Genomic DNA, 27177 nt, shown 5'->3' on the forward strand with positions numbered 1-27177 from the left:
AACAGATGCCGTGCCTGCTCCTCCTCCAGAAGAGCCCATGCAACTTGGCAGATCCAGCCTCACGAGGAAGAGAAACCGAGGCATAGGTGGCTCAACTTCTGCCTCTATTGCGCAGCCCAAGGGCACTTCGCCAACCATTGTCCTGAAAAGGCAGGAAACATCCAAGCCTAGGGTTGTTTGGAGAGGCAACCCTAGGCCGGCCTTCGCCCTCCCCTCAGTTACTTGTTCCAGTTTGCCTCTTTTCTCAGGATACCGAGGTGCAAACTGAGGCCTTCTTGGAGGCAATTTTATTGATGAAGCCTTGGTCTGCCGGTACAACTTCCCTACAACAATCCTGGACAAGGTGGTTACTATATCCTTGATGTACGGCGAAACCCTGCCCAGTCACCTGTCAGTGGCCACCCTATTTATCACACTCCAAACAGGGTTCTTGCACAAGGCGAATATCTCCTCCTACATTTTATCCAAGGCTGTCAATTTCATCATCCTGGATTGCCTTGGCTCATGCTCCATAATCTGTCCATAGATTGGGAGGCTCTACAGATTGTCTGATGGGGATCCTCCTGCTGGCAACAGTGTCTCTCCAGGGTCATCCCACTGGTAATCCTAGCCTAGACACAGATCCCAGACCTTCTGGGCCTCCCTCCTCAGTACACAACATTTTCAGATATTTTTAGTAAACTGCAAGCAGAGACCCTGCCACCTGACAGATCTTACGACTATCCAATTGACCTGCTCCTGGGTAATATGCAGGGTCTATCCACTCACAGTCCCTGGAGTGGGACTTTATCTAAGAACATAAGAAAATGCCATACTGGGTCAGATCAAGGGTCCATCAAGTCCAGCATCCTGTTTCCAACAGTGGCCAATCCAGGTCATAAGAACCTGGCAAGTACCCAAAAACTAAGTCTATTCCATGTTACCATTGCTAATGGCAGTGGCTATTCTCTAAGTGAACTTAATAGTAGGTAATGGACTTCTCCTCCAAGAACTTATCCAATCCTTTTTTAAACACCGCTACACTAACTGCACTAACCACATCCTCTGGCAACAAATTCCAGAGTTTAATTGTGCATTGAGAAAAAAGAACTTTCTCCGATTAGTTTTAAATGTGCCCCATGATAACTTCATGGAGTGCCCCATAGTCTTTCCACTATCCAAAAGAGTAAATAACCGATTCACATCTACCCATTCTAGACCTCTCATAATTTTAAACTTCTCTATCATATCCCCCTCAGCCATCTCTTCTCCAAGCTGAAAAGTCCTAACCTCTTTAGTCTTTCCTCATAGGGGAGCTGTTCCATTCCTCTTATCATTTTGGTAGTTCTCTGTACCTTCTCCATCGCAATTATATCTTTTTTGAGATTCGGCGACCAGAATTGTACACAGTATTCAAGGTGCGGTCTCACCATGGAGCGATACAGAGGCATTATGACATTTTCCGTTTTATTCACCATTCCCTTTCCTTTTTTGACTGCCGCAGCACACTGAACCGATGATTTCAATGTATTATCCACTATGACGCCTAGATCTCTTTCTTGGGTTGTAGCACCTAATATGGAACCCAACATTGTGTAATTATAGCATGGGTTATTTTTCCCTATATGCATCACCTTGCACTTATCCACATTAAATTTCATCTGCATTTGGATGCCCAATTTTCCAGTCTCACAAGTTCTGTTACGGCTATGGCTGCTGTGCAACCGCCTCACCACCAGGGGTCCTTCTAGAGCTGGCTCTCCTGACGGGCCCAGTCCATCTCCCTTGTTCACTCTATGTTCTGGACTTCCTTTTATATCCCTGCCTGGCAGTTCCCTCGGTGCTTCGGCATCGAGCTCGCCTGGGCTCCCTGCTCTAGCCTTCCTTGCTTTGCTGTGCGTGTGGTCTTTGGGCCCTGCTTTGCCTTGCCTTGCACTGTGTGTGGCCTTCGGGCCTTCTACCCTGCTTTGCCTTGCGCTGTGTGTGGCCTTCGGGCCTTCTACCCTGCTTTGCCTTGCCTTGCGCTGTGTGTGGCCTTCGGGCCTTCTACCCTGCTTTGCCTTGCGCTGTGTGTGGCCTTCGGGCCTTCTACCCTGCTTTGCCTTGTCTTGCGCTGTGTGCGGCCTTCGGGCCTCTGCCCTGCTGTGAGTGTGTGGCCTTCGGGCTCCCAGCCCTTCCGTATGTGGGTGGCCTTCGGTCCCTCTGCCCTGCTGTGAGTGTGTGTGGCCTTCGGGCTCCCAGCCCTGCCGTATATGTGTGTGGCCTTCGGGCCCTCTACCCTGCCGTGTGTGTGTGGCCTTCGGGCCCTCTGCTCTGCCGTGTGAGTGAGGCCTTCATGTCCGCTGTCCTACAGTGTGCGTGTGTGGCCTTCGGACCCTCTGCCCTGCCATGTGTGTGGCCTTTGGGCTCTCTGCCTTGCCGTGTGTGTGTGTGTGTGTGGCCTTCGGGCTCTCTGCCTTACTACTAGGTACCTTGACCCAGCCTGGACTCTGACACTGTTGCCTGCCGCCTGCCCTGACCCAGCCTGGAAGTTGACACTGCTTCCAGCCTTACTCTGTTCCACTGTCACCATCATCAGAGACTTTCCAGCCATCCCTGTCTCTCTCCACCTGGAGCCACCCTTCTGGGTGGTGTTCACGACACCGGACCAGTGCTCAGCGTAACAAGTTCTTCCTGCAATTTATCACAATCTGCTTGTGATTTAACTACTCTGAACAATTTTGTGTCATCTGCAAATTTGATTATCTCACTCGTCGTATTTCTTTCCAGATCATTTATAAATATATTGAAAAGTAAGGGTCCCAATACAGATCCCTGAGGCACTCTACTGCCCACTCCCTTCCACTGAGAAAATTGTCCATTTAATCCTACTCTCTGTTTCCTGTCTTTTAGCCAGTTTGCAATCCACGAAAGGACATCGCCACCTATCCCATGACTTTTTACTTTTCCTAGAAGCCTCTCATGAGGAACTTTGTCAAACACCTTCTGAAAATCCAAGTATACTACATCTACCGGTTCACCTTTATCCACATCTTTAACAACTCCTTCAAAAAAGTGAAGCAGATTTGTGAGGCAAGACTTGCCCTGGGTAAAGCCATGCTGACTTTGTTCCATTAAACCATGTCTTTCAATATGTTCTGTGATTTTGATGTTTAGAACACTTTCCACTATTTTTCCTGGCACTGAAGTCAGGCTAACCGGTCTGTAGTTTCCGGGATCGCCCCTGGAGCCCTTTTTAAATATTGGGGTTACATTTGCTATCCTCCAGTCTTCAGGTACAATGGATGAGTTTAATGAAAGGTTACAAATTTTTACTAATAGGTCTGAAATTTCATTTTTTAGTTCCTTCAGAACTCTGGGGTGTATACCATCCAGTCCAGGTGATTTACTACTCTTCAGTTTGTCAATCAGGCCTACCACATCTTCTAGGTTCACTGTGATTTGATTCAGTCCATCTGAATCATTACCCATGAAAACCTTCTCCATTACGGGTACCTCCCTAACATCCTCTTCAGTAAACACCGAAGCAAAGAAATCATTTAATCTTTCCACGATGGCCTTATCTTCTCTAAGTGCCCCTTTAACCCCTCGATCATCTAACGGTCCATCTGACTCCCTCACATGCTTTCTGCTTCGGATATATTTTTAAAAGTTTTCACTGTGAGTTTTTGCCTCTACAGCCAACTTCTTTTCAAATTCTCTCTTAGCCTGTCTTATCAATGTCTTACATTTAACTTGCCAATGTTTATGCTTTATCCTATTTTCTTCTGTTGGATCCTTCTTCCAATTTTTGAATGAAGATCTTTTGGCTAAAATAGCTTCTTTCACCTCCCCTTTTAACCATGCCGGTAATCGTTTTGCCTTCTTTCCACCTTTCTTAATGTGTGGAATACATCTAGACTGTGCTTCTAGAATGGTATTTTTTAACAATGACCATGCCTGTTGGACATTTTTTACTTTTGTAGCTGCTCCTTTCAGTTTTTTTCTAACAATTTTTCTCATTTTATCAAAGTTTCCTTTTTGAAAGTTTAGCACGATAGCCTTGGATTTGCACACTGTTCCTCTTCCAGTCATTAAATCAAATTTGATCATATTATGATCACTATTGCCAAGCGGCCCCACCACCATTACCTCTCTCACCAAGTCCTGTGCTCCACTGAGAATTAGATGTAAAATTGCTCCCTCTCTCGTCGGTTCCTGAACCAATTGCTCCATAAAGCTATCATTTATTCCATCCAGGAACGTTATCTCTCTAGCGTGTCCTGATGATACATTTACCCAGTCAATATTGAGGTAATTGAAGTCTCCTATTATTACCGCACTACCAATTTGGTTAGCTTCCCTAATTTCTCTTAGCATTTCACTGTCAGTCTCACCATCTTGACCAGGTGGACGGTAGTATACCCCTATCACTATAGTCTTTCCCGACACACAAGGGATTTCTACCCATAAAGATTCAATTTTGTATTTAGTCTCATGCAGGATGTTTATCCTATTGGACTCTATGCCATCCCGGACATAAAGCGCCACACCTCCTCTCCTGCAGGGGCAGTATTCTTCTTTGAGGGCAAGAAAGATAGCTGTCTCAGGCTGTGCATTGATTATAGGGGCCTCAATGACATAACCCAAAAGAATAGATATCCATTGCCTCTTATTATGGAACTATTCAACCACCTGCAGAGAGCAACCATCTTCAAGAGGAGAGGGTGACGAGTGGAAAACGGAATTCAACACCTGGAACAACTTTATGAATATCTGGTCACACCTTTGGGCCTTTGCAATGCCCATTCTGTCTTCCAACATATGGTTAACAAGATCTTCAGGGAACTTCTGGACTCTCACACTGTAGTATATCTGGATGATATTCTCAGCTTTTCATGCTCCCTGGCACAGCATCATGAGCATGTGAAACAAGTATTACAAAGATTCTGAGAGAATCATTTATATGCTAAACTCGAAAAGTGTATTTTCAAGCAGGAAGAACTGCCATTCCTGGGCTACATTATCTCCCAGCAAGTTCTGCACATGTACCCAGAGAAAGTGGAGGTCATTCAAAACTGGCTCCAACCCGTTGGGCTCAAGGCCTTGCAATGATTTCTTGGTTTTGCCAATTATTATTGTCAGTTCGTGAATGAGTTCTCCTCTCTGGCTGCTCCTCTCACTGCTCTTACAAAGAAGGATGGCGATACCAGACAGTGGTCTGAAGAGGCAGTCCAAGCCATCTGCCATCTCAAGCAAGCATTTCTCAGAAACCCCAGTCTCCATCACCCAGATCCATCTAAACCCTTTATTGTGGAAGTAGATGCCTCTGCCATTGGGGTAGGAGGCTGTCCTAGCTCAGAAAAAAGATAAGGGAAACCTTATGCCTTGCATCTTCTTTTCCAAGAATTTCACCTGCATGGAAAAGAATTACACCACTGGGGATAGAGAACTTCTAGCAGTAAAATTGGCTTTGGAGGAGTGGAGCCACATATTGGAGGGGGCCCAACACCCAATTGCAATCTTCACGGATCTTAAGAATTTACAGGATTTCCAACAAGCCCAACGCTTAAACCCATGTCATGCCCGGTTGTATGTAGTATTATGCACTGACTTTCTGAGGCACCTCTTTCTGCTGTATTCCTGAATACTAGTTTTAGACAAAGAAAGCAGAGGACCCTGACTACGTGCTGGAATGAATGAGCCAACACCCCAGACCCATTAGCTGATTGGTCTAATACATTCTCAAAACAAATGTACTGCACTTATCTAAAAACAACACTGAATATGCTCTGATTGGTCAGTATGAAGGGTATATAAAGTTATACACATTGCTGTAAAAGTTGAGCGACTGGGTGTTAATATAATTGTGTAGACCTCCCGGAACAAATTATTTCCTCGTGCTTTGTTCCAGTCCCTGTCCCTTTGTCTCTGTCTTTCTCTAATAAAGTCTCAAGTTACATACTGCTGCAGTAGTTTCTCTAGAATCAACACGGTGGTTTTAATTCTTCAACCACTTCGATTTCAAACTCGTCCAGCAGAGAAGAACCAGCGGGCTGATGCTCTTTCCCAGTACTTAAAGACAGAGGATGCCATGGAACCCCCTTGCCACATTACTGGCAAGAATCATGATCGCCGCAGCAATGCCTGTCCCACCCTGGAAGACGGTAATTCCTAAACGCAGGAGAAGGTAGTTAAATGGGCCCACGATTCCCACCTGGCAGATCATCCTGGGTTTACCAAGACCATGGAACTGCTTCTTTGCCACTACTGATGGCCTCATCTAAGGCATGACATGCAGCACTACCTACAATCCTGTCCCAATTGTGCAGTTAGTAAGAGCTCCCATTCTCACCCTTGGGGGGCTGTTACAGTCACTGTCAGCCCCTGAGAGACACTCTTCCATGTGGCCATGAACTTTGTCACCAACTTAACTTTCTCTAATGGCTGTACATTTATTTGGGTGGTGCTGGACTGGTTTTCCAAGATGGCTCATTTCACACCACTTACTGGGCTTCCAACCACACTGCAATTGGCTCATCTCTTCTGCCATCATATATTCCATCTCCATGGGTTACCTAAGTACATTCTCTTTGATCAGGAGTACAATTCACAGATCACTTTTGGAAAAGCCTATGCAAAAAAATTGGAATTTCTTTGGAACTTTCATCTGCGTACCACCCACAAAGTAATGGACAGATGGAGAGAACCAACCAGATTCTTAAGGGATTCCTCAGGGCCTATGTCAAAGAACATCAGGACTATTGGGCACCTCTCTCCTCCCCTGGGCAGAGATCTGCCACAACAACCATGTAGGAGACTCCACAGGCTCATTATACTTGAGTTGAGTAACCTCCAGACCTAGACACGAGGCTTTTATAAAGAGTTTCTGTTACATAAGCATGCTTATTATAATTGGTTTAGTGGAATAAAACAATAGTCTAAAACAATTACACAGATAGAATCCTAAAAAAGCACCTGTCTATGAAAAAGCATGGGTATAAATTATAAATGACAAATAGGTCCCAAAGAACTTCTACCATCTCTGCTATGCAGACTTTCAAAGAAGAGAGTAGCACCATGGATCTTGCATATTAAATGAGAGTGTAATCCTGCAGCAAGGCTGTGCTAGTAGCAAAAATTGTATCAACTAAAGGCCTGGTTTATTAAGGCTTTTCTTCCAGTCTATGTCTCTGGAAAAAAAGCTTTGTGAATCAGGCCATAAACAGACAAATATTATTTAGATACAACAGCAGTATTCCCAGGTGGACACATCCATCTCTGTTTATAAGAGAATGCATTTATATGGAGTTATAAAAAACTGTCTGTAAAAGCAGCAATGCCAGCGCTATTACACAGACCACTGAAATTCTTTTTATCTTCCGTTCAGATTTTTATGTAATACATGAGATTCACCACTGTGCATCAAAGTAAATTGGGATCCTGCTGTGTTGACCCTCATTAGGGTCTCCTATAAACTTCACCTTGACAACCTGTAAATCATGAATTTAGCATGGGCACTTAAAGAATGGCCTCTAGGAAGGAGATTTTTTAAGAGCGTGCACTGCCATAATAAAGAGGTACATATCGATTTCACAAAGTAAGAAAGCATACTGTAAAATTATATCCGAATGATAACGATTCAGACAAGAAGAGAAAGAGAGTCAAGGGATAGGCAGATTGGTATTCCGAAAACCCTAATGAATTCTGCTGCTCTAGGCATATATGAATCTAATTGAAGGCAATTCAGTTTGTGGCCACCAATCTTCTATTCCACCTCCTCTCACATAAAAAAGATAACTTTGCTAACCACATGTAAGCTTCACTAAATGGAAGAAAAGATGAAGGAAATTGCTGCTTACTGAAAAAAGGAAAACTTGACTGAAAAGGTCTAGATGGGAGCAAACTGGCTTTCCACAGTAAATATCTATCTATCCACAACTGACAAGTAAGCAAAAAGCCACTGAAAGGGTTCAGTCAAGTTAAATTAAAATCTAGATGCACACAATTTAATTTCCTCATTATAACATTTAGCTTTCAAATTAATGGTTTTGTCATATGAAAACTACGTCTGCTCTGTGGAAGCATAGGAATCTTTGTTCTACTGTACAGAGCTACCCAAATAGCCTCAATTACTATCCAAATGAGTTTACTTGAGACAGATCCAAAGTACACAGGCAGCATCTGAGTGAAGAGTGCAAACTTTCTAATCATATTGAAGCACAGAACTTGAAGACTGATAAAGACTATACAGCCCATGCAGTCTGCCCATCCACACCTCCTGCTCAGTTTTATAGTTTTTCCAATCCCATATGCCTATATGTAAAAAATCACCAATGCTAATGATTTCCGAATTATCCCAAACAACTGAAAAGCAGGTTCTTAAAACAAACAAAAAACACACTTTGAAATGTCTGTATGCCAATGACAGAAGTCTAAGAAGTAAGATGGGAGAGTTAGAGTGCATAGTAGCAAATGATGAGATTGACATAATTGGCATTACAGAAACTTGGTGGAAGGAGGATAACCAATGGGACAGTGCTCTATCAGGGTACAAATTATATCGCAATGTTAGGGAGGATCAACTTGGCGGGGGTGTGGCACTTTATGTCCGGGAGGGTATAGAGTCCAACAGGATAAAGATCATACAAGAGACTAAATGCTCAGTAGATTCTATATGGGTAGAAAGCCCATGTGTGTTGGGTAAGAGAATAGTGATAGGAGTATACTACCGTCCACCTGGACAAAATGGTCAGACAGATGATGAAATGCTAAGAGAAATCAGGGAAGCAAACCTATTTGGCAGTGCAATAATAATGGGAGATTTCAATTACCATCCAAACACAAAGTGCAGAGAGAATGTTCAATCCCAAAGAATATTCCAATTTGGTTTAGTAAGGGTTATTTATTAGTTCACTCCACTGACTTATACAGCAACTCCACTGACTTATACAGCGAACATCTTAAAAGCGTCCCCTGACATGGTCCCGTGTTTCGCCTCGGGCTGCATCGGGAGGGAGCACAAAAGGAGTTCAAAGAATAAACTGTAAAGAAATATATATACATACACCAGGACAAAATGAATGGGCTTATTGCCGGACATTTCAAATAACAAAAGTATATGTGGGTGCAAACATACCTGACTGAAGAATACATTCACATCTGGCAGGGAGCGCGCTAGGGATGTGCAGACCAAAAGTTTATGTTCATAAGTCCATAAGTCGAAAGGGGGGGTCAATTTCGGTCAATATGGACATATGTAGAATTCCATAAGTTGAGTCTATGTCCATACGTGCACCGATTCCCTAAATAAAAATTCAAACCCCTCACCCTCCTTAATCCCCCCCCAAGACTTACCAAAACTCCCTGGTGGTCCAGCGGAGAGTCAAAACGCCATTCCTGTATTCCTTTGCGAGGAGCACGTGATGTCGGCATCACTCCGACGTGACGCGGACGTCACGTGATTCGCCGCGCGTTCGCTCCGGGACCCTCGTTGGACACAACTGTAACTTTTGGCCAGCTTGGGGGGGCCTCCTGACCCCCCCAAGCTGGCCAAAAGTTCCGGTTGAGTCCAACGAGGGTCCCGGAGCGAACGCGCGGGGAATCACGTGACGTCCGCGTCACGTCGGAGTGACGCAGATGTCACGTGATTCGCCGCGCGTTCGCTCCGGGACCCTCGTTGGACTCAACCGGAACTTTTGGCCAGCTTGGGGGGGTCAGGAGGCCCCCCCAAGCTGGCCAAAAGTTACGGTTGTGTCACTCCGACGTGACGCCGACGTCACGTGCTCCTCGCAAAGGAATACAGAAATGGCGTCCTGACTCCCCGCTGGACCACCAGGGAGTTTTGGTAAGTCTTGGGGGGGGGGGATTAAGGAGGGTGAGGGGTTTAAATTTTTATTTAGGATCAACAATCGCGATTTCCAACGTATTCAACATAGCTATGTTGAATACGTTGGAAATCCGATCGTTTTCGCCTCATCACTTTTTTAAGTTAAAAAAAAAAAAAGTTGTGTTTTACATATGCGGTCAAAACGAATGCACACCCCTACAGCGCGCTTCCCCTAGAAACTGGCAGGTATTTGAACCCAGCAGAAAGGCGCCAAACTACAGGTGAACAGGTCATGTGGTTCCGGGGAGCCAATCCAGTTGGTTCCCGTTCCTGGAGCGCACCTAGCAGTCAGACAAGCATTACACACTTAATCTTGATTAGGTGAACAGATAATTACCACCCCGTTCTCCTCGGGATGGTAATTATGCTGAGCAGTTAGGCCGTATAGAACAAAGATGGATATTTCTTCTTGACACAGTTACCCCTAAAGGTCTCAGTCGGGAAATAGAGTGAATAACTGATTCTAGACCTCTTATGATTTTAAAGACCTCTATCATATCCCCCCCTAAGCCGTTTCTTCTCCAAGCTGAACAGCCCTAACCTCTTTAGACTTTCCTTATAGGGGAGCTATTCCATCCTCTTGATCATTTTGATTGCCCTTCTCTGTACTTTCTCCAGTGCAACTATATCTTTTTTTAGATGCGGTAACCAGAATTGTACACGGTACACAGTGCGGTCTCACCAAGGTGCGATACAGAGGCAATATGACATTTTCCATTTTATTCACCATTCCCTTCCTAATAATTCCTAACATTCTCTTTGCTTTTTTGAATGCCACAGCACACTGAGCTGACAATTTCAATGTATATTCCACTATGATACCTAGATCTTTTTCCAGGGTGGTAACTCCTAATATGGAACCTAACATCGTGTTACTACAGCATGGGTTATTTTTCCCTATATACAACATCTTGCACTTGTCCACATTAAATCTGCCATTTGGATGCCCAATCTTCCAGTCTCGAAAGGTCCTCCTGCAATTTATTTATTTATTTTTATTTATTTATTTATTAGCTTTTATATACCAACATTCATGGGTACATCATGCCGGTTTACAATATAACTGAAGGAGGAAAATACAAAAAATGAGGGTGGGGGAGGGGTGCTGCTAGGAAGAGAGAAGGGGCAAGAGAAGAGAGGGAAAAAGAGGAAGAGGAGAATAGGAACAGTACCTGATGGAAAAACAACCAAAGAGCATAGTGTGTAACATTGCAAATTATACACTCAAAAAGGGACTGTGTATAACATTACACACTGTGGATAACCTTACACACTATATATAAATTATACACTCCAAAAAGCACTATATACAACAATATACATTATCTTTAACTAGTACATACAGAAGACACTATATATGACATTACAAATTATACGTTCAAAAAGGCAACTATATATAGTCTAGCAGGGGTTGCTATTGGGAAGGTAGGGTATCACAATACGCTGGTGATTTAACTATACTGAATAATTTTGTATCATCTGCAAATTTAATTACCTCACTTGTCATATTCCTTTCCAGATCATTTATAAATATATTGAAAAGCACTGGTCCAAGTACAGATCCCTAAGGAACTCCACTGTTTACCCTTTTCGGTGAATGCATAATCTTATAATTATTTACCAAACTTAAACTGTGTGAAAAAGTATTTTCGTAAATGGCTGCCAGCACAGTTCTATACATAGGTTCTTTGAATACCTATTTTATGATTTTGTATATTACATGTTTGATGGGTTTGTGGGCTTCCTATCATTCGTAAACCTTAGGGCCCATACCATGAGTGCTCAATTTTTTCAAGTCACTTATAGGGAACAGTGTTAAAGGCCTTGCTGAAATCCAAGTACAATATAACTAGTGTTCTCCTCTGGTCATACAGAGGTAGCTCAAAGTCTTTATAAACACAAACTTAGTCCAAATCCATCTAAATCGGAACTCCTTTAACTCAGCTGCCAAAATTACCCACTAAAATCACTTCTCTCATTAGCAAGTACCGCCTTATATCCTAAGGAGTCAATATGAAGTCTAAAGGTACAAGTCGACCAAAATCTTACAATAGATCCCAAAATTTCAAAAGAAATAAGGTCCTCCTTCATGTATCTGCATCAGGTCTGCCAACTATGTAATTTCTTTGATAAACACAATCTTGCTTCGATAATCCATGCATTAATCACCAGCTGAATCAATTACTGCAATTCCTTATACATTGGCATATCTCAATATAGTTTGAAGCACTTTCAGCTCCTATAAAGTACAGCTACGAGATTTTTAGTAGGTGCAAAAGCAACTGATCATACCAAGCCTATTCTACATCATCTTCACTGGCTTCCAATAGAAAACAGGCTAAAATTTAAACTCTCTGTTTTGTGTGCAGGTTCTTGAATAAAGAGGCCACCAAATACCTCTCTCAGGTTCTCTCCCCTAAGATGCCCTTCAAGGGAACGCCAGCCTGCCAACATGGCTCTTCTTTCCTCTCATCCCCTGACTGCTGCCACATTGTCCTGCACAAAGACTCCATGTTTTCAGCTGTTACAACCCAAAAATTTGGAATAAAATATCATTAACCCTGCACCTGGAGCCATGCTACCTTAAGTTCAGGGAAAAAAAAAAGCTAAGGCATAGCTTTTCAGTCAGGGCCTTATCCTAAAATCCACATCTTCAGTTCCAGCTTCCTGAACCCACTACAAAGGACTGTGTTTTACATATCAAGGACACAACTGGGTCTTGAAACTATTTGCAAATGGGTTATCCTATAGTGGATCCCAATGCTTCATTAATTGCAAATTCTGATTTGACTGTAAGCTGTTCTATTGATCCTATTCATTTTGATTTATTGTAATCTGCCTTAAGACCAACTTTGAGAAAAGATGGAATATAAAATATTCATACATAAATAATAAACAAATACTCTCTGGACACCCAGTTAAAGAAATTAATTATATTCATCTGCAAGATCTACCTCTGGTAACACCATGCTGCCTTGGAATCTGTAATTCCAGAAACTACACTGCTGTTTGCTTTAGTGGTGGTTCCATTAAATTACTCACCACTGAAACCAGACTAACCAGCCTGTAGTTCTCAGACTGCTCCTTACTTCCATTTTTATGAAGAAAAATAACATCTGCCTGTCTTCAGTCCTTTTCTCCTTTTTTTGGAACCACGGCTAACTTTAAAAAGTTTTTGAAAAGGTCAGACAGCGTAGATATGAGAACTTTTGCTAAATTCCTTTAATACCCTCAGATGTAACCTATCCACCTGCTTTATCCACCTTTAGTTTTGCTGGCTCCTCACAAACACAGTCTTCTGAAAATTGATTGAGTGCTTCTGCCTCCCTTCCATTCCTATTTGTGACAGTTTTCTGTGGTTCTAATCCAAGTTCTTCAATTATCATTGAACAGAAATATTTGTTAAGGAAATCTGCTTTCTCCTCGTCAGTTTCTACTCATTCCACTTCCATTCCCTTTACCTTTGAGTCTTACAATCCCATTGTTGTACTTACTCCTGTCTCTAATATATATATAAAAAAAGTCCCATGACCCTCTTTTACTGACTTAGCTACTTTTTCTTGCATTTATGCCTTTGGTTTCCTGACTACCTTCCCAGCTTCTTTTAGCTTTTCCAGATATTGTTGTCTCTTTCCACAATCTCTTGTAGTTTAAGAATGTTAAACTTTTTTTCCCCTACCTTTTCAACCACTTCTTTGGAAAACCACAATGGCATCTTTTTCCTCTCATTTTTATTTACTTCCCTAACAAAAAGATTTGCTGCCCTTACAATATTTTCCTTTAGTTTTGCACACTGCTCTTTTACTTCCCTAGCTTATCCCATCCAAATAATGAATCCTAGAAGTAATTCCACCATCTTTATAATGTTAGTTTTCCTGAAGTCCAGGACCCTCACATTTGAATAAACCACCACTCTATGTTCTGATAGGGGCCAATGTAATAAGACCCGTGCTGAAATTCGTGCTGATTTTTCTGTGCAGATTTTTCTGGCATGGGCGGTAAAAAAACAGCAGATGCATGGGCCGCATATGCTAATTAGATATGTGATTAAAATCCGGGCACACCAAACATATGCGTTGTAATGCACACAGTTACGCGCAATGATGGCCCTATGTAGTAAAACACGCATATATCCGGGCAGAAATCTGCGCAGACACTCATCGGCATGTGAATACTTGTGATTGATTCTTGGAGCAAAAGCCTTTCCTTTGCAAAAAAATGAATAAATTAGTGGTCCACAAACTGATGTGAAAGTGGGTAGAGCAATATCTAACCCCTTCGGACTCCAATCGTCAGTAAGAGCGTGAAATGCATATCAGTGATCTTGCCTCATTGAGAAGCTGCCTTCTCTCTACCCATTCCATCTGCTGCTTGGCTGACCCACAAAAACATCAAAAAAACGGTTTCCACACCGGCACTTTCACTTACCTCCTGCCCTGACCCAGGCACTAGAAACCCACATTAAGAAACCTGCACTAACCTAATTTGCATGGTGCTATATATATAAAATATACTATTAAAGGAACAGAATTAGCAGGTTTACAAAGTAAGTAGAAGGCAGTGTGGGTTAATCTGGAAAGAGTGTATGGAACATCCATTTATACTGGTTTGATATGCATATCTCCATTGCAGGCAGAAGGGATAGAGCTTTAACTGAAGTCTTTCACAAAATTGCTATAAAAGAGTTGATAATGTTAGGTGCTTTCAGTTTGTTGGCTGTCGATTAAGACATTCCACATTAACAAATCCACGCTAACCCAATTGCCTGCTAGAGTGGCGTCCTGCATTGCCCATGAATAGATAATCGGTTCCTTTGCATGCCATTAGTAGACACTCACACAGAAAAAAACGCGAGTCAGTAAGTGCATTTGTAGGTGCTTTTTTCCTGTGCACAAAACCCTTATTACAAACCCGTATAGTGCTTTGCGTGGGAAAACATGCGTACAAACATGCATATAGACACGCACACACCCTCAGCAGCTTCAGCGTACCTTATTACATTGGCCCCATACTGAACAAAATCACCTGACGATCACTGGATCCCAGATGATCACCAAACTTATAACGTCAGAAACACTCTCCACGTTTTTAAGCACCTGGTCCAGTATTGCTCCCTCACATACTGATTCTATTATCAGTTGCCGGCACAGTTCTTCCTTTAGCTAATCCAGTCTTCTTGCTTCTAGATGATACCACAGCTAGAATGTCTTAATCGACAGCCAGCAAACTAAAATCACCTAATATTAACTCTTGCATAGCAATTTTGTGAAAGACTTCAATTAAAGCTCTATGCCTTCTGCCTGCAATGGAGGTGTGCATATCACACCAGTATAAATGGATGCTCCATACCCTCTTTCCAGATTAACCCACACTGCCTCTTACTTACTTTGTAAGCCCTCTAATTCTGTTCCTTTAATATTATATTATATATATAGCTCCACACCTCCCTTTCTTCCTATCCAGCTATTCCTGAATAGATTACAGCATGGTATTGCTATAGACTAGTCATGGTTCTCTGTATACCACATCTTTGTAACTGCCACTTTATCCCAGTCAGCCTCTTCCATGACGGCCTTTTATCTGGGACTTTATTTTCCATACTATGTGCCTCATTTACAAAGTCGCTTTAGGCCATTTACTGTGTGATAAGCACTATTTGCCACATGGTAAATGGCCTAATGCAGAGTTTATGCATTATATTTAAAATACAGCGTGTTATTCTTGTCCCTGAAACTGCGAATATACTAATGATAATTTATGGGGGGGAGGTGTTAGTTGGGGTCAATCAGCCCCTTTAAAACAGTGTCTCTCAGACCTCTCCTGGAGGCACAGTTAACCAATATGGTTTTCAGGATTGCCATTGTCAATATGCATGAGATAGATCTGCATACATTGGAGACTCAGCATATTAAAATCTATCTCATATTCATTATGGATATCTTGAAACCTGACTGGTTACGTTACGTGTGCTACCAGAAGAGGAATGGGAAATACTGCTTAAAAGCACGACAGCTCCACAGTCCCGGGGCCACCATCGAGCAGAATTTGGGAGCATAGTAAAGCTGTGGTGGTTTTTTTTCCTAACAGTATTTTACCACTGGGGAAAATACCATGGTGTTTATAAAGTTGCGGTACAGCTTACTAAATTCCTTCAGGAAAAATATTGCGGCTTTGTAAAACAAGGCTCTATGAGCATTAGTGTACACAGCTTTCCAGATGTTGCCCCGTTTCCCATTTCTGTATAAGTATTTAAAGATTTACTTACCTAAATACTTTTACTTACCTTAGAGCTTTGTTCATCCATCCCTCAATGATCCTAGTTTAAAGCCCTCTTCAGCAGGTTTTTAGGAGTTGCTGCACCCTTTCTTTAATAGGTGGATTCTATCTCTGCTAGGTAGTCCTCGGACCCTCTTTTCTTGGTCCAGGAAGCCAAATCGCTCTCATCGATACCATCTATGCAGCCATTCATTCATCTCCAGAATGCAGCCTTCCCTACTGAGACTGTATGCTCGATGACAAGATCTGAGAAGAATACTACTTGTGCATTTGTATGCTTTACCTTCTCTCTCAAAGCCATGAAGTCACTTCTGATATGCTCCATGTGGTATTTATCAGAATTATTCATGCTAACATGGGTGAGCAGGACTTGATGGTAGTCAGTACGCTTGATGGTTTCCGGCAATTTGTCCATAATGTCTCAGATCTTGGCGCCTGGCAAACTGCAAACCTCCCAGAACAACATGTATGGTCAGCAGATGGATGCCTCAGAAGCAAGTCACCAACCACCACTACCCTCCATTTGGTATGGTTGGTTGTTGAGCCTGCAATTTTAGGGTTTACAAGTTTCAGTTCCTCCTCTTCCTGGTATGGTTTTTCCTCCTCCAATTCCTCTTCTTCATGGGATGGTTTCTCCTCCACTTCCAGGGCTGCATACAGGTTCTTCAGTCTGCTTCAATTTTCGATTAGGCTCATAAATATCTGACTTCATATTGCATTCAATTTACAAGTAAGTTCATCAGTGTTTCAATGCAGCTACTGGCATTAAACCCCAATAAGTACTCATACTTCAAAAGCAGGTTTTTTTTCCTGCACAATCTGATTCCCATAATAGCAGAAAACAAGTGGGAAAATGCATGTGAGAAGCAGTACATAGCTGCTCATTTTCTTTGAAACCCCTTTCCCATGCCCCCCTCCCCCATCACATCAGCAAAGTCAACACAACAGAAGAGCACCGGCAGCAACAGCAGTGGAAAGAGCTCGTACTCTTCATATTCCTCCCACTCAAATTGCTGCAGAGTCAGAAATAGGGGAGCAGTGATGGGCTATAGCAAAAGGAACTCCCACTACTGCTCCTCCTGCATGTGCAGCCACTCTTCTGTTGTGTTGACTTTGCTGATGTGATGGGGGAGAAACCAACGGCATGTGCAGCCACTTTACTAAGAGCCCATAGCCACATATGCACAGCGGCACCAGCATACAGATGCATATAAACGGAGGGAAAGACAAGTCAGAGAGATGAACAAACTCTGCACAATAGGTGCTCATGCTCTAGCAAAACTCAGCTAAAAATGATTATCTCCAACTTTCAGGCTACTGAGTCTTGAAAACATATCATATTTCTCCTCTGAGTAATTTCATTGCACCACAAAGTTTACAGGCCTTTAACAATTTGCCTTTCTTCCCATGCTTACAGTTTTCCAATGGATTATTATTCTTCAGTAGAGGCAACTAATAGTAGACTACGCCACAATCAGAGAAGAGTGTTGTATTTCCCACATAAGTGAAATCTTAGAAGATGGTGCTTCTTTTCCAGCTTTCTCAGAAAAAAGCACTAGTTATTTCTTCAGAAGGATCAATCACATCCTGGACTAAAACCACACCGTGTTTCTTTCACAAGGCTGTTCCTGAGGCAAATCAACATCTCAGTGAGCCAAAGGACTGCACTGAGAATAACTGCTGGTATCAGACTCAGAGGAATCTGATAGCCGTTACCCATTCTCTCTCTCTCTCCAAAGAGTAGAAAGGAATAAAAAAAAAGGCAATCTGATAAAGGGAATCTATTCACTGTACCAACTTCCTTTAGACTAGTGAGACTCTTTAGCAGTAAGTTCTCAAAGAAACACATTCTAAAATTATCTACATTTGATCTTAACATTTAAGCCAGGGGAATCAGAAGCAGAACAGCATTGCTGCAGAGCAAAATAACCAAATCTGAGGTTTTTGGAGCTCTTAGCCAAGTAATTTCAAACAAAATTATTATTTAGGGGGATTGACTCACTCTACCCTACCACTCCTGAGAATCAGTGGCGTAGCCAGAATTGAGTTTTTGGGTGGGCACAAGGTTAACATGGGTGGGCTGTAGGCATGCAGGTCCAATAGTTGTTTTTTTACTGATAAATAATGCCATATACTGCACCCTAGAATGGCTTTCTAAGTAATTTCCAACAGCCATTATGCATCATGTATGAAACTTTAAAATAATTTACTTCAATTATTTCTAGCACTTAACAGCATTAAAAATTCCTTATTAATCAGAATTTATTTTATATTTATTGCAGTTTATAAATGCACAAGAATAGAAAACAATCAGATCCAATCATGTAATAAAACAAAAATTAATGTATTCTTTCATGAACCATCTTTGCAGAAAACCAGAAATCTTCATAAATACAATAAAATAATAATTAATCATCAGAACAGGTGCAGCACAGAGCTAGGGCAATTCACATTACAACTAACATGAAAAATAAAATTCAAATTCTGGTGTCACCTCAGCAAAAAATAACCCCCTACTGCTACTTTGTGAAGTAACACAAACTCTTGCAAAGAAAGAGGCATCTAGAACCTTGCCATACAGTCACAGCACTGACTCTCAGGATTCAAGTAACAGCAACCTTATGAAAAAGCAGCAATGCAAATACTACACCAGGCCCTAGAACATTAATACATCACCTACAGGAATAACAGAACAAGCTGGACTACTACTACAGAGAAACTACACACTAGCAGAAATACTGCATTTCTGTCACACGCAGGCAAAACTGAGACCGACCCTTACCTAATATAGAAATAAGAGACTATAAATTAGAAATAGAAACATGCAGATAAAACCAACAATGAAATACTTAAGAAAGAGCAAAATACAAAAATATAAGAAATATACATTCCCAAAGATGACATTTAAATTGCTCATAATAAGGCTAAAGTACAACAGATTATCAACAAAACAAATCACAGTGAATTACATTTTTTTGTATCATTAAGTAGACCTCATACATAGGCGTAGATGTGAATGCTATTCAGCATAACGTTTTACACCAGTAGTATAATCATGGGTCAGAAATGAATTTTATATGCTTAGTGAGTCCAAAGTGAAAAGAATTCAAAGTTGATGTAGCATGACATTTCTCATTGTATTCATTGTTGCAGAATTTAACGCATCATAGTAATGACAACATTCAATTTCTTAAGATAATGTAGGAATGTGAAGAAATGCATTACTTCCATGTTGGTGAAAATGCCACGAAAATCATCTCACATACATTCAGCTCCTTGATGAAGGCAGACGCCGAAACAGGATTTGTACACCTCGAGCCTTGTAACATCTTTAACTCTCAGGCGTTTCTTCACATGCAAAAAAAGCTAAGTAGCTACATTATCTTAAGAAATTGAATGTTGTCAATACTATGAGTTAAGAAATTCTACAACAATGGACTCACTAAGCATATAAAATTCTTTTCTGACCCATGATTATACTACTGGTGTAAAACGTTATGTAGAATAGCATTCACATCTACGCCTAAGTATGAGGACTACTTAATGATACAAACATAATTCACGGTACTTTAGCCTTCTTATTATTACAATTTTATACACGGCTACTACCTGTCCATAAATTTTGAGAGAGCGGTTGTGTTGCTTATATTTAAATTGCTAACATCTCAAAATATTTTTTTTTTACCTTTGTTGTCTGATCTTTGTATTTTTCTAATCAGTTGGTCCTGGTCTCTTTTTCCCATTTTTTCCCTTGTCGCTCATTTCCTAATTCCTTTTCAGTGTCTTTCTTCTATTACTGTCTTCTTCCCTTCCACACACACACACATACACGCTTTCTCTCACAGACTCCCCCTCACACACTCATGCTCTCACTCTCATATGCTCTCCCCCACACACACAAGCTCACATTCTCTGCAGACACACATACAAGCTCTCACTTTCTCACCCCTCCCCAGGCTTATATTCTTATGCACACACAGATGCACATCCAGGCACCCATTCTCACCCACACACAAACCCAGGCTCCCATTCTCACCCACACATACACACATTCAAGCACCCATTCTTACCCACATATTCAAGCTTCCATTCTCATCCATACATACACACATTCAAGTACCCATTCTTACCCACATTTTCAAGCTTCCATTCTCACCCACCCACACAAACCCAGACTCCCACTCACCCACACACACACATTTGAGCTCCCATTCACCCACATATTCAAGCTTCCATTCTCACCCACATACACACCCAGGCTCCAATTTTCACCCCCACACACACACACTCAGACTCCCATTCTCGTCCACACATACACATTCAAGCACGTGCACAGCTTCTGCTTCCTCCCCCCCAAAGCAGGAAGATCAGCTGGCCTCTCCTGCTGCCACCTGCCTCCTGCTACCTTCGGGCATCGGGCCATATGGCCCACCGATCTTCCTCCTTGAGGGGGAAGGGGGAGAAAGCGGAAGTTGTGCGCTGCGCTTCCACTCCCCCCCCCCCCCCCAATAGATGTTCGGCGGGCCGTACGGCTCGAAGATAGCAGGAGGATGGCGGCAGCAGGCGAGGCCAGCTGATCTTCCTGCTTTGGGGGAGGAAGCGGAAGCTGTATACGGCACTTCCATTCCCCCCCCCCAAACAGGAAGATCGGTTGGCCATACGGCCGGAGCAGCGCTTCCCCATGTGTGCAGTGATGGCGCGCGAGGCGTGGGTTCTCTTGTTCGCTGTCGCAGGGATGGGATCCCGCGACAGCTTTGCAGTTCCAGTGCCAGTTGGGTAGGCCTGGGTCTAAGTTGGGTGGGCAGCTGCCCACCCAGGCCCACCCATGGCTACGCCACTGCTGAGAATGATAAAATCATTTTTAAAAAAATCACATAATAGAATGGAATTAAACAAAAAAAAAATCAATTGTATGGAAGAGCCACAGGCTGAACATCACTGAAATAGCCATTAACTGATCATGCTGCATCTCTCCGTTTTTTCAAATGTTACGTTAAACCAGCATATATTGGTAGGTTTTCCTCTAAGAATTATGGTAGTCATTCTCCTCATGAACTAACTTTTTTTTCTGTTTTGGGCACTCTAGTAATTTCCAATACATACTGTGTTATATTGGGCAAAGATTTCCAAAGCTTGCACAGAAGGTAGAAACCTAAGAGGTAGATTTTAAAAGCTTGCTAGCGCAAAAACAGCCACATAAGTGCGTATGCAGGCCACAAGCAAATTTTAACAACCTGTGAAGTACGTGCGTACATTCCCATGTGCGTGTCAAGAATAAGGAGGTGGAAAAGGGGCGGGGGATGGGGGTTCCAGGGCAGGGCATGTAACTCCAAATTTTAAAAAAGCTAATCATGAAGCGCATCCATGTGTTATCTGCGTAACTTTGCTGCAGGTCCTGATAAGAAGCAAGTCTGGAGATCTCGAGTTTTAGGGCTTTCAGCACGGCGTGAAGGTTCAGGGTCATCTGGGGGGCTTACAGGATAAAGAACCAGAGGGGACTTGAAGAGTTCAATATCAACTGGACAAACTGATGGACTAATTGGGAAAAACTGGTTTTTCCCTTGCTTGAGCATGTTTTAAAATCCGCCCGCATATGCGCATAAGAGCCGCTAAAGCCCTAGCAGAAATACACGCAGGACATTTACTTAAGCTGCCTCTTAAGATTACACACACATATAAGCACGGCAAGGGGATTTTAAATGATACACATGTACTAGCACGAATGATATAAAACTGCAGCATATCTCCGCTTGCACACGAACCGCGAGTTTATGGGCGCTCGCGCATTTCTTTTAAAATTAGCCAGTAAAACTGCAAAAAAGATTTTCAACAAAACAAAGATCAACATTCAGTAATGTAGCAAGTGACAAATTTATCGGAGAAAGTTATGTGCATAATTTATTTCGGATATTTGGCAAGTTTTATGCGCACAAGTCTCCTGCTGAACATACAGAGATAAAGTACGTGTTAGTGCATATAAAAGTCAGCAAAATACTTGCATACTGACAAAAAAAATCTGCCCCTTTTTTCTGTTCAAACATGTGCTTGAATTCCCATTTCGATATGCAATCATTATCTTTGAAAATTTAGGCCGTGTTTTCTTCCCCAGTTATTTAATAATTCTTGTATTCCCAATGAGTCAATTACCAGAGCAAAATAATAAAATCTACAATTCTTCCTTTTTTCATTTATATGTTTCTACAGATTATGACAGGTTTAGAGCATCTGGTGGGGGGGTGGGGGACTGTCAAAAGCTTTATGTTCCCCTTGGGTTCAAGCTTCTGTTTTGAGTTGAAGTATACCAAGCTGTCCTCACATCTCAGAAACCAAATGTTGCACAATCAAGTAATTTCTCTCTGAAAAAGATAAGATTTACCTTTTCCAAATGGTATGACATATCTGTAAGAAAAATAAAACCAGAGAATTTTTCACTTAAAAAGATCATAACATTTTATCTATTCATGATGAGTTGGTAGTGAAACAGTACAGAAGGCTAAAGCCTATTTCTGTGAAACTGCATCTGTCAGAGATAAGAGCATGTGCCTGCCTCCTTTATTTCAAATACATAGTTAAAAATGTGTGAGGAGCAGTTTAATTGAAATGAATAAATCTTATCAAACATTTAGGGGCAGATTTTCAAAGGGATACGCACGTAACCCCCGAAAAGCTGCCCCTTCCACCCCATGCGCGCACCGAGCCTATGTTGCATAGGCTCGGCGGCGCGCACAAGCCCCGGGACGTGCATAAGTCCCGGGGCTTTCCTGGGTGGGCATGTCGGGGGAGCGTCTCGCAGCCGGCATGTCATCAGGGGGCGTTCCGGGGGCATGGCCGCGGCCTCCAGACCAGCCCCCGGACCGGAACATGGCGCGCCGGCAGCCAGCCGATGCACGCAAGTTACGCCTGCCTCGGGCAGGCGTAACGTTTGAAATAAAGGTGGGGGGGGGGGAATTAGTTAGGACCAATTCGGAGCGGCCTTGGAGGGAACGGAGGCAGGCTGTGCGGCTCGGCGCGCGCAGGCTGCCAATTTTGCGCAGCCTTGCATGCGCTGACCCCGGATTTTAAAAGATACGCGTGGCTACGCGCGTTATCTATTAAACTCCGGCATACTCTTGTTTGCGCCAGGTGCGCGGACAAAAGTATGCACGCACGTACTTTTTTAAAATCTGACCCTTATTCTGCAAAAACATGTTGTTAGTAGTATATCCATTGCATTCTAGGAACTATTTTTTTCATCTAACATATTCTTCAGGAAAACTCAAGTTACTGTTTTGTTTTCAATCAAAATTAATTTTTTTATTATAGACAGAATAAGTAAACCTTTTATAAATGGAAAAACACACCCTAAGTGATCTGGCTGCTAAAGGTAGAGCATAGCTTCTCAGCTGCTGAAGCCACAAAAACGTTGGTAGTATGCTCATATATATGTCTTCGGTGGCACGCTGGTAACAGCAGAAGCTCGCCTCTTTTGTGCCTACTGAGGATAGGGATGGATTTAGAATTTTTGCTACGACACTATATTACATTTACAGACTTAACTCCTTTTAAAATTACCGCCTTTGTTAATACATCTGTGACAAGCTTTTGAGAGTTATTCTCTCTTCATCGGGTCACCAACAACTTGCTACATGCGCCGGGCCTATTTTCAAAAGGCCCGGCGGTGCGCATAAAGCCCCGGGATGCATGTAAGTCCTGGGGCTTGAAAAAAGGGGCTGGGAGTGGGCGGGGAAGGGGCAGGGCAGGGGCGGGGTCAGCGGCTCCTGGCACAGCGGCCATTTGCCAACTCGGCGCGCCGGGTAGCGCGCGCACATATAGGCCGCCCGCGCTCCTTTTAAAATCTACCCTTTTTGTGCTTTCACACCCTCACGTCCTGTAAGGGTCTGCTACAGGGCAGCAGAAGGCTGGTTCCTGCTGAATGAGATTTGTTAGAGCTGAAAGGCAGCAAATCTTAGCCAGTCTGCTGCCCCTAAATGTTTGCCACCCTAGGTACCAGGCATAATGGCTGCCTATTGACAAATCCAGTCGAGGATTAATGAAGATTGTTAAGAGAATCAAGTGAATGGAGGCGCAAGACAGAGGGTGGTATAAGAATTGCTGTGCTCTTGGCACAGAGAGTGATTCTCCACAACTGGAAGCTACTGGGGTCAGATTTGTTTAAAGCATGGAGGGACTTGATACCCACTCCTGCATCCGTTTAAAGAGTTAATGGGGTGTAGGAGAAAGAAAGCTCCTTCTTCATTTTATAAAGTTTGGGAAACATTTATTGTTTACCAGGATGAGCTGGAAGAATTCTTATTATACCTACTTTTGGGGAATGGCCAGGGGGAGGTATTGTGAGAAAAAGGAAGCAGATTTGGGAGGAGAGGGGTAGGAGAGTTTAATCATTGAGGAAAAGCTACAATTAAGATATATTGGAGGTTGGCAATTTGGGGACGCACTGATCTGTATGCGGTTTTGAATTTTATTATTATTGTTATTGTCTATGTATGTTACTGGCTTTGAATTCATTGATGGCCTTTTCTCAATAAAAAATTTCCGATTACAAAATGAAGTTGAACTGTTCTGTATTCCAAATTCTTCAGCAGGCAGCAATCTGACAACAAAGGTGCTTCTGCCGGACCATATCATTACTTAATGACTGATAAAAAAAAATCATCAGAATAAGTTTTTTGTTTTTTTTTTAATAATAGCAAAGAATTGTGGTTGCAATATTAGTCTACTTGGATGTTTATTTATTTATTTATTCGGTTTTATATACCGATGTATAGTTTAACCTTCACAACGGTTTACATTGTATGCAGAATTAAGGGTCTGAAACAAGTTGTTGGTGACCCAATGAAGAGAGAATAACTCTCAAAAGCTTGTCACAGATGTATTAACAAAGGCGGTAATTTTAAAAGGAGTTAAGTCTGTAAATGTAACATAGTGTCGTAGCAATTTTTAAAAAGCCATTTACTTGCATAAAGTGTATTTTCCAAGTGAATATATTATGGACAATTCAATGGCATACTTTGTAGTAATTTTCAAATTCCCACAGGTAATGTGCAGTTACTCGTGTAAAACCCAATTTTAAGTGTGTAAATGCCTTTTAAAATCGGGCCTTTAGTCTAATAAAAAGGTATTGCCTTCAAGTTGTTTGTTGGCCCTTACTTCCATTGGTTTTTAAACAGAACATTCTCAGCTGTAACAATATTCTGCCATTAGGATAATCAGCCAGCACTTAATCAACAGAACACTCTGAACTAGAGAAATCCGATTAGCTATCAATTTTCTCCTACCTAATATTCATATTTAGAACTGCTTCCTGCAGCAGATGGGATTGTTAACATCCGTGGTCTGGACAGACGAATTGTACTTTGGCAAAAATTCAAGGCAGTCTTTGGAGTCTTCAAATATAATTTTGATTATTTGCTGCTGCCACTTCTTTTTTTTTAATGAAGTAATGAAGTGTTCTTTGTATCTAGGTGCAGCAGTAACCTAATGCATCTTGTCACACTGTCATTTTCAATGTGTACTACTGTAAATCGGCTACTAATTTTAATCAAATCCACCCAACAGAGCTTCAGTTAATCTTAATTTTATAGTTTCTTTGCTTTTGTTTTATTTTTATGTCCAGGTATGTGTAAACACAAAGGAAATCATGGATGTAACCAATTTCAAAATGACATCACTGTTTTCTCCAGAAATTCATATTACCTCCGGAAACAGGAAAATATGTCTAAATATGAATTTATGGAAACATAATATTTAAGCAATAGATTACTCAAAATACCAACTTGCTACTTCTTGTCTTTATTACTTTCCCAGGACCAGATATATTAAACATTTTTTCCCACAGGCACCATATGGAAAAACCCTTTAGTTCATCAGGTCCTTAGTCTTATTCCTTGGCCTCTTTTTTTCTTCTTGTTCTTAATATATTTTTATATAAAATACTATGTAAGTTTTATTATGGCCATGTCAATGTTTTGTTTTGTTTTTTTTAACTTTTCCATCGATAAGCAGGCTGAATTAACCATGCCACATGGGTGATGTCATTCGGCAGCACCGAACAAACTCATCTCTCCTACATAGTTGAGCTTTTAGTTCTACAGAGCATGCATGGGAGTTCCCATGCAGGCGTTGCATCGTGAGCCTCCTCAGTCATTTTTTGTACTTAGAGACATGTTCTTAGTCTCTACAGATAATTTTTCTCAAAAATCCTTAAAATCTTTACATTTTCATTTCTTTTCTTCCGTTTTTATTTTTAGTTGCATCAGTGCTCCTGCAGCACCCACAAAGCAATTGTTTAGCGCTACCAAAAAAAAAAAACCAAAACAACTTTAACTCTTCAAGGATGTCCAGCAAGAAAAAAATCCACAGTGGGTGGCTTTAAGAACTGTATCTAAGGAAAGGTAATGTCCCTCACCAATGGGCATGAGTTGAGCTATTATTACCTTGGTTCTGATCATGACCAGGAGAACTGTTATGCCTACAAGTGAATTTCCCCACATTCTCAATGTTCCAGAACTTACAGGATGAAGGAACTGAGCAAGTTTCTTAGAAGCCACAGTCAGTCCTCCTACAGTGCAGCATTGTTTGCCTCACCAGGGCAAGAGTTAAGCAGGAGCTCCTTGAAAACTCCTCCAGTGGCACAGCAGGCTGGAGTCTCGGGGGTCGAATCATGCTGACTGTCCTGCATCAAGGAAGAAACAGCATCACTCCACAGGGCTATCAGAGCAACCATCTCCAAAGAAGCATTAGGCCAAACATAGTGCAGTGACACCATCAATGCATAGTGCTGCGGCACCATCGACTCAACGCACAGTATATGAACCCACTCGATGCACCTCCAATTCATGACCCATCAATGCATAATGCACATTCGTATGGTACTGGCGTTTCCTTGATACAATCAGCCTCGACGACAGTCGATACAAGCATCATCAATGCATCCTCGCTCAACACTAGCTTCATCGACACATCCAAAGCAAAGCCATTTGATGCACTCAAAAAATTCTACTTCAAAGCACTCGGCATATCTCAAAGCACTCGATGCAGGTGAAGCATATGTCTCC

At 42.1% G+C, this 27177-nt stretch overlaps 1 protein-coding gene across 5 annotated transcripts in view; it reads right to left on the reverse strand.

Moving 5' to 3' along the window:
• The window catches only part of SNCAIP (synuclein alpha interacting protein), a 320048-nt gene that overhangs the window by 248437 nt on the left and 44434 nt on the right, over positions 1 to 27177 (reverse strand). For 2 of the 5 annotated variants that reach the window (XM_029620002.1, XM_029619993.1), the window contains 2 exons: positions 26635 to 26795; positions 22500 to 22522 (listed from right to left, as the gene is read on the reverse strand). The exons of the other annotated variants lie outside the window; for them this stretch is intronic. The gene's annotated coding sequence lies outside the window, so the exon portion shown is untranslated. The remainder of the gene's footprint in view (positions 1 to 22499; positions 22523 to 26634; positions 26796 to 27177) is intronic. 5 annotated transcript variants of the gene reach the window in all.

Source organism: Rhinatrema bivittatum, chromosome 1 (assembly GCF_901001135.1).
Source record: "Rhinatrema bivittatum chromosome 1, aRhiBiv1.1, whole genome shotgun sequence".
In the NCBI taxonomy this organism is placed as follows: Eukaryota; Metazoa; Chordata; class Amphibia; order Gymnophiona; family Rhinatrematidae; genus Rhinatrema; species Rhinatrema bivittatum.